General features: G+C 39.1%; 1 non-coding gene across 1 annotated transcript; it reads right to left on the bottom strand.

The window, feature by feature from the left end:
* Nucleotides 1-5,470: 5,470 nt before the first annotated feature.
* Nucleotides 5,471-5,543, bottom strand: TRNAG-CCC. The gene has a single exon. It is a non-coding gene; the product is annotated as a tRNA-Gly (tRNA).
* Between the last annotated feature and the right edge of the window lie 4,129 nt (nucleotides 5,544-9,672).

A 9,672-nucleotide genomic window follows, 5' to 3' on the forward strand; every position in this document is an offset into this window, starting at 1 on the left:
GACTCTTGGGAGTCCCTTGGACTGCAAGGAGATCCAGCCAGTTCATCCTTAAAGGGAATCAGTCCTGAATCTTCATTGGAAGGACTGATGCTGAAGCTGAAACTCCAATACTTTGGCCACCTGATGCGAAGAACTGATTCATTTGAAAAGATCCTGATGCTGGGAAAGATTGAAGGCAGGAAGAGAAGGGGATGACAGAGGATGAGATGGTTGGATGACATCACCAACTTGATGGACATGAGTTTGAGCAAGCTCCAGGAGTTGGTGATGGACAGCGAAGTCTGGCATGCTGCAGTCCATGGGGTCATATAGAGTTGGACATGACTGAGTGACTGAACTGAACTGAACTGAATTTAAAACAGTAATAGTAGAAAAATCATTACATGTTACATAAATAACATACTTGCAATGAAAGGTAAGTATATATTCCAAAATATCCAAAAATATAATGTCATTGTTTTACATCTTTGCAAATTTCTTTCGTGTCTGGCTGAATAGAAGACAGCTGGACTCTCATATTGGCTTGTGCATCAATCTGTTGCAATAACATAGGTCATGTAGCTTCTGGAAAAATACTGAACACTTGATGGAGACTGTGATAAATGCAAAGAGAATCTCAGTATTCTCATTAAAATACTTTCGACTTTGTGGACCCCTAAAAGGATCTTGGGGACCTGAGGGGTCACTGGACCTCCCTTTCATTATCACTGCTTTGTTGTTATTGTTGTTCAGTCACTAAGTCATGTCTGACTCTTTGCGACCCCATGGACTATATAGCATGCCAGGCTTCCCTTTCCTTCACCATCTCCTGGAGTTTGCTGAAATTCATGTCCCTTCAGTCAATGATGGTATCTAACCATCTCATCCTCTTCTGTGCCCTTCTCCTTTTGCCTTCAATCTTTTCCAGCATCAAGGTTTTTTTCCAATGAGTTGGCTCTTCCCACCAGGTGGCCAAAGTACTGGAGCTTTAGCTTCAGCCTCAGTCCTTCCAATGAATATTCAGGGTTGATTTCCTTTAGGATTGACTGGTTTGATCCCCTTGCTGTCCAAGAGACCCTCAAGAGTGTTCTCCAAAACCACAGTTCAAAAGCATCAATTATTGGGCGCTCAGCTTCTTTATGGTCCAACTCTCACATCTGTACATGACCTCTGGAAAAATCATACCTTTGACTAGACAGACCTTCATCAGCAAAGTGATGTCTCTGCTTTTTAATATGCTCTCTGGGTTTGTCAGTGCTTTCCCTGCAAGGAGTACGCATCTTATAATTTCATGGCTACAGTCAGTGTCCACAGTTATTTTGGAGCCCAAGAAAATAAAATCTGTCACTGCTTCCACTTTTCCCCCTTCTATTTGCCATGCATGAAGTGATGATTCTGGATGCCATGATCTTAGTTTTTCAAATGTTGAGTTTCAAGCCAGCTTTTTCACTCTCCTCTTTCACCCTCATCAAAAGGCTCTTTAGTTCCTTTTCACTATCTGCCATAAGGGTGGTGTCATCTGCAAGTCTGGGGTTGTTCATATTTCTCCTCACAGTCTTGACTCCAGCTTGTGCTTCATCTAGCCGGGCATTTCATGAGATGTACTCTGCATAGAAGTTATATGAGCAGGATGATGATACAGAGCCTTGTCATACTCCTTTCCCAATCTTGAACCAGTCCATTGTTCCATGTCCAGTTTTAACTGTTGTTTCTTGACCTTGATGTTTCTTGCATACATGTTTCTCAGAAGATGATGAGGTGGTCTGACACTCCCATATCTTAAAGAATTTTCCACAGTTCTTTGTGATTCACACAGTCAAGGGCTTTAATGTAGTCAATGAAGCAGAAGTAGATGTTTTTCTGGAATTCCCTTTTTTTCTCCATGATCCAACGGATGTTGGCAATTTTATCTCTGGTTCCTCTGCATTTTCTAAACCTAACTAATACACCTTGAAGTTCTTGGTTCAGGTACTGTAGAAAGCTAGCTTTAAGGATTTTGAGCATAACCTTGCTAGCATGTGAAATGAATACAATTGTACGGTAGTTTAAACATTCTTTGGCATTATCCTTCTTTGGAATTGGAATGAAAACTCACCTTTTCCAGTCCTGTTGTCACTGCTGAGTTTTCCAAATTTGCTGGCTTACTGAGTGCAGCACTTTAACAGCATCATCTTTTATGATTTTAAATAGATTCATTGAATTCCATCACCTCCACTAGCTTTCTTCATAGTAATGCTTCTTAAGGCCCACTTGACCTCACACTTCAAAATGTCTGGCTCTAGGTATTTTCCAGGTCATTAAGATCTTTTTTGTATAGTTCTTCTGTATATTCTTGCTACCTCTTCTTCATCTCTTTGCTTCTATTAGGTCTTTACCATTTCTGTCCTTTATTGTGCCCATCCTTGCATGAAATGTTCCCTTGATATCTCCAATTTTCTTGAAGAGATCTTAGTCTTTCCCATTCTATTGTTTTCTTTTGCATCATTCATTTAAGTAGGCCTTCTTATCTCTCCTTGCTATTCTCTGGAACTCTGCATTCAGATTGGTATATCTTTCTCTTTCTCCTTTGCCTTTCACTTCTCTTCTTTTCTCAGCTATTTGTAAGACCTCCTCAGACAACCACTTTGCCTTCTTTAACTTTTTTTTCTTTCAGATGGTTTTGGTCACTGCCTCCTGTACAGTGTTACAAACCTCCATCCATATTTCTTCAGGCACTCTGTCTACCAAATCTAATCCCTTGAATCTATTTGTCACCTCTACTGTATAACCATAAAGGATTTGATTTAGGTCATACTTAAATGTTCTAGTGGTTTTCCCTACTTTCTTCAATTTAAGTGTGAATTTTGCAATAAGGAGCTCATGATCTGAGCCACAGTCAGCTCCAGCTCTTGTTTTAGCTGACTATATAGAGCTTCTCCATCTTTGGCTGCAAAGAATATAATCAATCTGATTTCGGTATTGACCATCTGGTGATGTCCATGTGTAGAGTTGTCTCTTGTGTTTTTGGAAAAGGGTGTTTGCTATGACCAGCATGTTCTCTTGACAAAACTCTGTTAGCCTTTGCCATGCTTCATTTTTCACTTCAAGGGGAATCTTGCCTGTTATTCCAGGTATCTCTTAACTTCCTATTTTGCATTCCATTACCTTAGGCTGAAAAGGACATCTTTTTTTTTTTTTTTTGGTGTTAGCTCTAGTTGGTCTTGTAGGTCTTCATAGAGCCATTCAACTTCAGCTTACTCAGCATTAGTGGTTGGGCCATAGTGGTTGGGTTTGCCTTGGAAACAAACTGAGATTAGCCTGTCATTTTTGAGATTGCACCCAAGCAATGCATTTCAGACTCTTTTGTTGACTATGAGGGCTACTCCATTTCTTCTAAGGATTCTTGCCCACAGCAGTAGATATAAGTGTCATCTGAATTCAATTCACCTATTCCGGTCCATTTTAGTTCACTGATTCCCAAGATGTCGAAGTTCAATTTTGTCATCTCCTGCTTGACCACATCCAATATACCTTGATTCATGGACCTAACATTCCAGGTTCCCATGCAATATTGTTCTTTACAGCATCAGACTTTACTTTCATCACCAGACACATTCACACCTGAGCATCATTCCTGCTTTGGCCTACCTACTTCATTCTTACTGGAGGTATTATTGTATTTGCCCTGTGCTCTTCCCCAGTAGCATATTGGACACCCTCCAACCTGGGGGGTCTTCGGCAGTCATATTTTTCAGCCTTTTCATACTGCCCATAGGGTTGCCTAGGCAAGAATACTGGAGTAGGTTGCCCCTTCATAGATCACAGCCTTGTGGTGGCAAAGGGCCTTGCATAACTCAGTGAACCTAGGAGTCATGCTGTGGAGGGCCACCCAAGATGGACAGGTCATAATGAAGAGTTCTGACAAAACATGGTCCACTGGAGGAGGAAATGGCGACCCACTCCAGTATTCTTGCCTGGAGAACCCCATGGACAGGATGAATCAGCTATATGTATACATATATTCCCTCTTTAGATTTCCTTCCCGTTTGGGTCACTGCAGAACACAGTAGAGTTCCCTGTGCTATACAGTAGGTTCTCATCAGTTATCTATTTTATACAGAGTATCAATAGTGTATATATGTCAATCCTAATCTCCCAAGTCATCCTACCCTTGGGATAATTTTCCTTCTATTTTTACTTACAGTACACTCTTTTGGATTTCCTTTAATAAGGATCTGCTGGTGAAGACCTCTCTCAATGTTTGTGTGAAAATGTCTTTATTTCACTCTAATTCTTTAATTTTTTCTTACTGATTTTAGAATACTAAGTTAACAATCAATAAATTGAAGATCATTCCACTATCTTCTGATTGTTGAGACATCAGCTATCAATCTAATTGCTGTCCCTATGACATGATCTGTCATCTTTCTCTGACTTCACTTTCTCTCTCTTTGGTTTTTTTCAGTGTCTGGGTTAGACCTCTTTATTTACCCTACCCAGGATTTGTTGAGCTTCTTGAATGTGTAAGTTAACTTCTTTTCATTAAGTCTAGAAACTTTCTCAGCTATTATCTCTTCAAATATTGACTCTGCTCCATCAATATTCATATTCTCTCTCACATTATAATCAGATGTGTGCTGGATTTTCTCATTGTATCCTCCCTGTCTGTTACTCTCTCTCTCCTGTATTTTCTACTTTTTCCTCTCTCCATACTGCATTCTTGATCATATTTTCAGCTTATTAATGCTCTCTTCATTTATGTCCACCATCCACCTTTCTACCAGATACATTCACTGAGTCAGTATTTTTCACTTCCAGAAGTTATTTTTTATTTTTTTTCACAAGATGCATTGTCACTTTTTTATAGATTTTTCTTCCCTGTGGATATTTTTAAATTAATAATTTGTTTCTCTAAACAGTTGTTTTAAGATATGTGTCTGAAAAAAAAAAAAAAAGATCTGTGTCTGGTTATTCTCTTATCTGAAATCTGTGTGAGTCTGTTTCTGTTGTTTCCTATTCCTGCTGTTTTTAACTTGAGTTCCCTTGAGTTTAACTTGAATTTTTAACTGAGTTCCCTTGGTTCCTGGTATGACAAATTTAGTCTGTTCTCTGGTCATTGTGCCCTTGAAAACTTATTTGTAGGGGTTTCCTAAGACCTGGAATGGATAGATTCTCCTTCAGAGGCTTTGTATTTGTATTTGTTTTTACTGAGTACCGTGGAAGCCACTTAAATCCAAGGTCACAGCTTGAAGTTCCCTGGCTGATTCATTCCATGAGTGATGGGGTACAAATCTATTTGAGGACTGGAGTGTGGCCTCTTTTTCTCAGGGATGAATTTTTAACCTACTCTTCCCTTTTAAAAATTTTATAATCTATTTATTTTATTTTTGTACATATTTGTTTGGTTACATTGGGTTTTACTTGTGGCACACAGGATCTTCAGTCTTAGTGGCAGCTCTCAGGATCTTTAGTTGTGACATGTGAACTCTTAGTTGCAACATGTAGGATCTACTTCCCTGACCAGGAATTGAACCTGGGCCTCCTGCATTGGGAGTGCAGAGTCTTAGCCACTGGACCACCAGGGCAGTCCCTATTTACTTTAACTTTTATTGAAATATAGTTGATTTACAATGTTGTGGTAGTTTCAGGTGTATAGCAAAGTGATTCACTTATGAATATATATTATATATGTGTGTATATATATAATATATACATTCTTTTTAGATACTTTTCCATTATAGGTTATTACAAGATACTGAGTATAATTCCTTGTGCTATACAGTAGGTCTTTGTTAGCTATTTCATATTAGTAGTGTGTATATTTTAATCCCAAACTCCTAATTCATTCCTCCTCCCTTCCCCCTTTGATAACCATAAGTTTGTTTTCTATATCTATGGGTCTATTACTATTTTGTAAATAAATTCATTTGTATAATTTTTTTTAAGATTCCACATGCAAACTATTTCATATATTTGTCTTTGTCTGACTTACTTTACTTAGTATGATAATCTCTAGAACCATCCATTTTACTGCAAATGGCATTATTTCATTCTTTTTTATGGCTGAGTAATATTCCATTGTGTATATGTACTATATATTCTTTAAACATTCACCTGTCGATGGGTATTTAGGTTGCATCCATGTCTTGCCTATTGTAAATAGTGCTGCTATGAACATGTGCTCAGTACTCAGTTATGTCTGACTCTTTTGCAACCAGATGAACTGTAGCCTGCCAGACGCCTCTGTCCATGGGATTTTTCCAGCAAGAATACTGGAGTGGGTTGCTATTTCCTCCTCCATTATGAACATGGGGTGCATATATCTTTTCAATTTATAGAGTTAACTCCAGATATATGCCCAGGAGTGTGATCATAAATTATATAGTAACTCTATTTTTGTTTTTTTTTAAGGAACCTCCATATGGTTCTCCGTCCCACTCCCCCCTTTTATACCCCTTATTTTTAGGAAGAGAGCTCTTCTTGGTGCTAAAGCAGCCTTTTGTATAGTTATCCGGGATTGTTGGAAACAGGGCAGATTTAGTTCTGATTGGGATGCAGAACCTTATGCAGCCAGTGTAGGTCTTTGGGATCTCATTTTAATGTAGAGAGGGTGTCATATTAAACCCCTGTCTTGTGCTGGCCCTGAGCCTTAACTTCTCCCCCTCCAGCCTTTTGTGACCACTGATTAAAAGCTCAGGTGGGCACTGTAGGCAAACACCCTCAAACCCAGTTGGCTTTGATGTGTCAATACTCTGCTTACCTGCCTGATTACAAGCTTTCATCCAAAAATTGACCTGAACATTTCCCTCTGTCCTCTCTCAGCTCTTCAGTGCTTTTTAAGAAGTTTTGAAATTTTTATCCAGTATATTTCAATACTTCAATAGGAAAGTTGAATCAAATAACCAAGTCTGCCATTGCCAGAAACTATTCAATAGAAGTTCACACTCTTAAATGTTTAAATATTCATATTTGACTTAACAAGGTCCGAATGCAGGCAGTATCCCTACCCTCCTCCCAAACAAGAGACTTAGAATGCTTTAAATAGTAATAGTTTCCTGCTGTTTTACAGGCTTTTGTGCTCCAGTGTTTTTAGTGCCAGCTTGTTTTTATACCTCCATATGATTCAACATTATCATTGTTTTATCTGCTTATTTAGATTGCCTCACATTTACCAATTTTTGTTCACTGTTCCTTGCCTCCTACTCATTCCTTCTCTCCAATTTCAATTTCCTTCTTCCTGAAGTATATCTTCCAGTAGTTATTTTAGTAAGAGTCTATTATTGCTAAACTTTCTTAGGTTTATTTTTTCTGAAAATGTCCTTATTCTACTCTCAAAGAAAAAGAGTAGAAGTTCATCTCATCAATATTGCTTGGGGGTACTAATTCTCCTCCTCGTGGCAACTGGTGACTCACCTTCATGGCGTCTCATTTCTTTGCAAGTACAATATTTTTATTGTTTGTTCCTGAGCACATGTTCAGCAGATATGGTCTTTTTTTGTGGGCTTCTGTGTGCTGTGTTTTATAAAAATATTTTTGCTTTCACTGAGGTTCTAGAAGTTTCAATGATTCTGCTCCAATATTTGTTTTAATTTTTCAGTATGTGATTCCCATAACATGCAGTGAGGTAAATGTAGATCCCTCCTAACCACATATGACATAGGCCTGGGGTTTTTATTTCTGCTCATGGCTCCAGAGAGAGCATAAGACTTTTCATGGCTTACTTTCCAAATCCCATTCTAATGAACAGAGAAGCTACTAAGGCTTTATCCAGAGGTTTCAGCGACGGTTTCTCTGCCTCTGGCAGACTTTAGGCTGTATTGCCAGTACTTGCCTGGGCACTAGATTCCCGGCTCGGAGCCCCTAGCCCCTAGGACCTAATATCTGGAACCAGTAACTACAATAGGTTATTGCAGTGTCCATTTACAATTACTAGACTGGCTTTTTTCATTTTCTCTGAAGATTTTACTTTTTATTTTTTTAAGTTCAACTATAAATTAAAATTTTTGTTAGTTTATCTCATGTTAATATGTGTTTGTATTTGTGGGGGGGGTGCTATTTATGTCATCTTAGTGTGCTGTACAGCCAGAAGAAAATCATATTTATATATATGATTTTGTGCTGTGTTTATACTTTAAGAATTTTCCCTTATCACATCTGTCCTCATAAATATGAACTTCTCTGAGTTCCAAGGAAATTAATCCACCTCGGGATCATCTAGATTAAGGGCACATATGAGGCCAGGTCTTTGCAGCATGCTGCATCATTCTCCAGATATACCACCTACATAGTTTAAATACATCATTCCCCTGGGGTCTAAAGTTCCTTAGCAGAGTGATTTTCAACTTTAAAACATTTTAGTAGCAGAACTCTTTCTTCAAATATTACTTGGAATTCCCAAATACAAAATCAATAACTCTCTCTTAATGATTTTATATTTCAGAGTTCCTGATCCTCACTAATTTGCCCCTCCTCTTGTTCCCCAAGGCCACCTTCATAGACTCTTCTGGCCCCAAGTACCACAGTGTGAAAACAAATTGAATAGATCAGTGATTGTCAAAGTGTCGTCCCAGAGCCAGAAGCATGAGCATCACCTGGGAATGTGTTACAAATGCAAATTCTCAACCCCCCTCACAGGCCCCATCCCAGATCTACTGAAATCAGAAACTCTGGGGGCAGGACCCAGCAACCTGTGTGTTAACAAGCCCTCTAGGTGACTCTGATGCACATTTATGTGTGAGGCCTTACTACAATAGAGCATCCCATCCAGGAGCTATTGGAACAAGGCTGGAGTACTGCCCAAGATGAACATTTCTGGGTGCTTAAATAAGCCCAAACTTATCTGGCAGGCTGTTTTCCATTCACTGTTTTCTTGTGCATGAAGGCCATTATAGACCCTCGCAAGGTCCAACTTTGCAATGACCAGGGTCCCTTTGAATTGGTTCAATAAGTGAGGCATCACTAGGAAGAGTAGGGAATCCTTACTTTCAGTTCATTAGACAGAAATAATGACATTCCACATAATTTTGCTTGATAACAAGACTTCAGATCTGAAGCTCACAAAATAATGTTGAGCAAAAGAAGCCAGACACAAAACTGTACATACTGAACATTTCCATTTATAGATGGCATTTTAAAAGGCAACACTAATCTACAGTGAAAGAAGTCAAGATAGGGATTACCCTTTGGGGTCATTGACTTGAAGGAGGCAGGAAGGGGGCCTGGCTTATGGGTAACGTCCTATTTCTTTATCTGAGTGCTGTTCACAGAGATGTGCTCATTTTACAAAAATTCATGAAGTTGCACCCTGATGATATGTGCATTTCCTGTATATCTGACATGCTTTGATGCAAGAATTTAAACATAGCATTAAGTCAGTGTGTAAATGACACACTGCTGTGGGTGCTGGGCTACATACTCTCGGAGGATGGGGGCCTTTGCTTCTGGATGTGAAATATACATTTGATGCAAACATAGGTTCCTAGCACCAGGTCTATTGTATTATGGCAATGAGCAGTATGGAGGCCACTCTGTTTCTTGATTGGAAAAGACCTCTTGGTTGATGGCATCCCTGATCAGGATTCCCAGTGGGAGGGGAAGAAGTGAGGCAGTTACCTAATGTGACCTGTAAGCCAGAATAAGTTTCAGCACCTGGTTACTCCAGTAAATGGGAAGTGATAGGGTCCTGGATTTCCAACTAGATCAGGCCAAGAACGC

The sequence above is a fragment of the Cervus elaphus genome, chromosome X (genome assembly GCF_910594005.1).
Source record: "Cervus elaphus chromosome X, mCerEla1.1, whole genome shotgun sequence".
Lineage (NCBI taxonomy): Eukaryota > Metazoa > Chordata > Mammalia > Artiodactyla > Cervidae > Cervus > Cervus elaphus.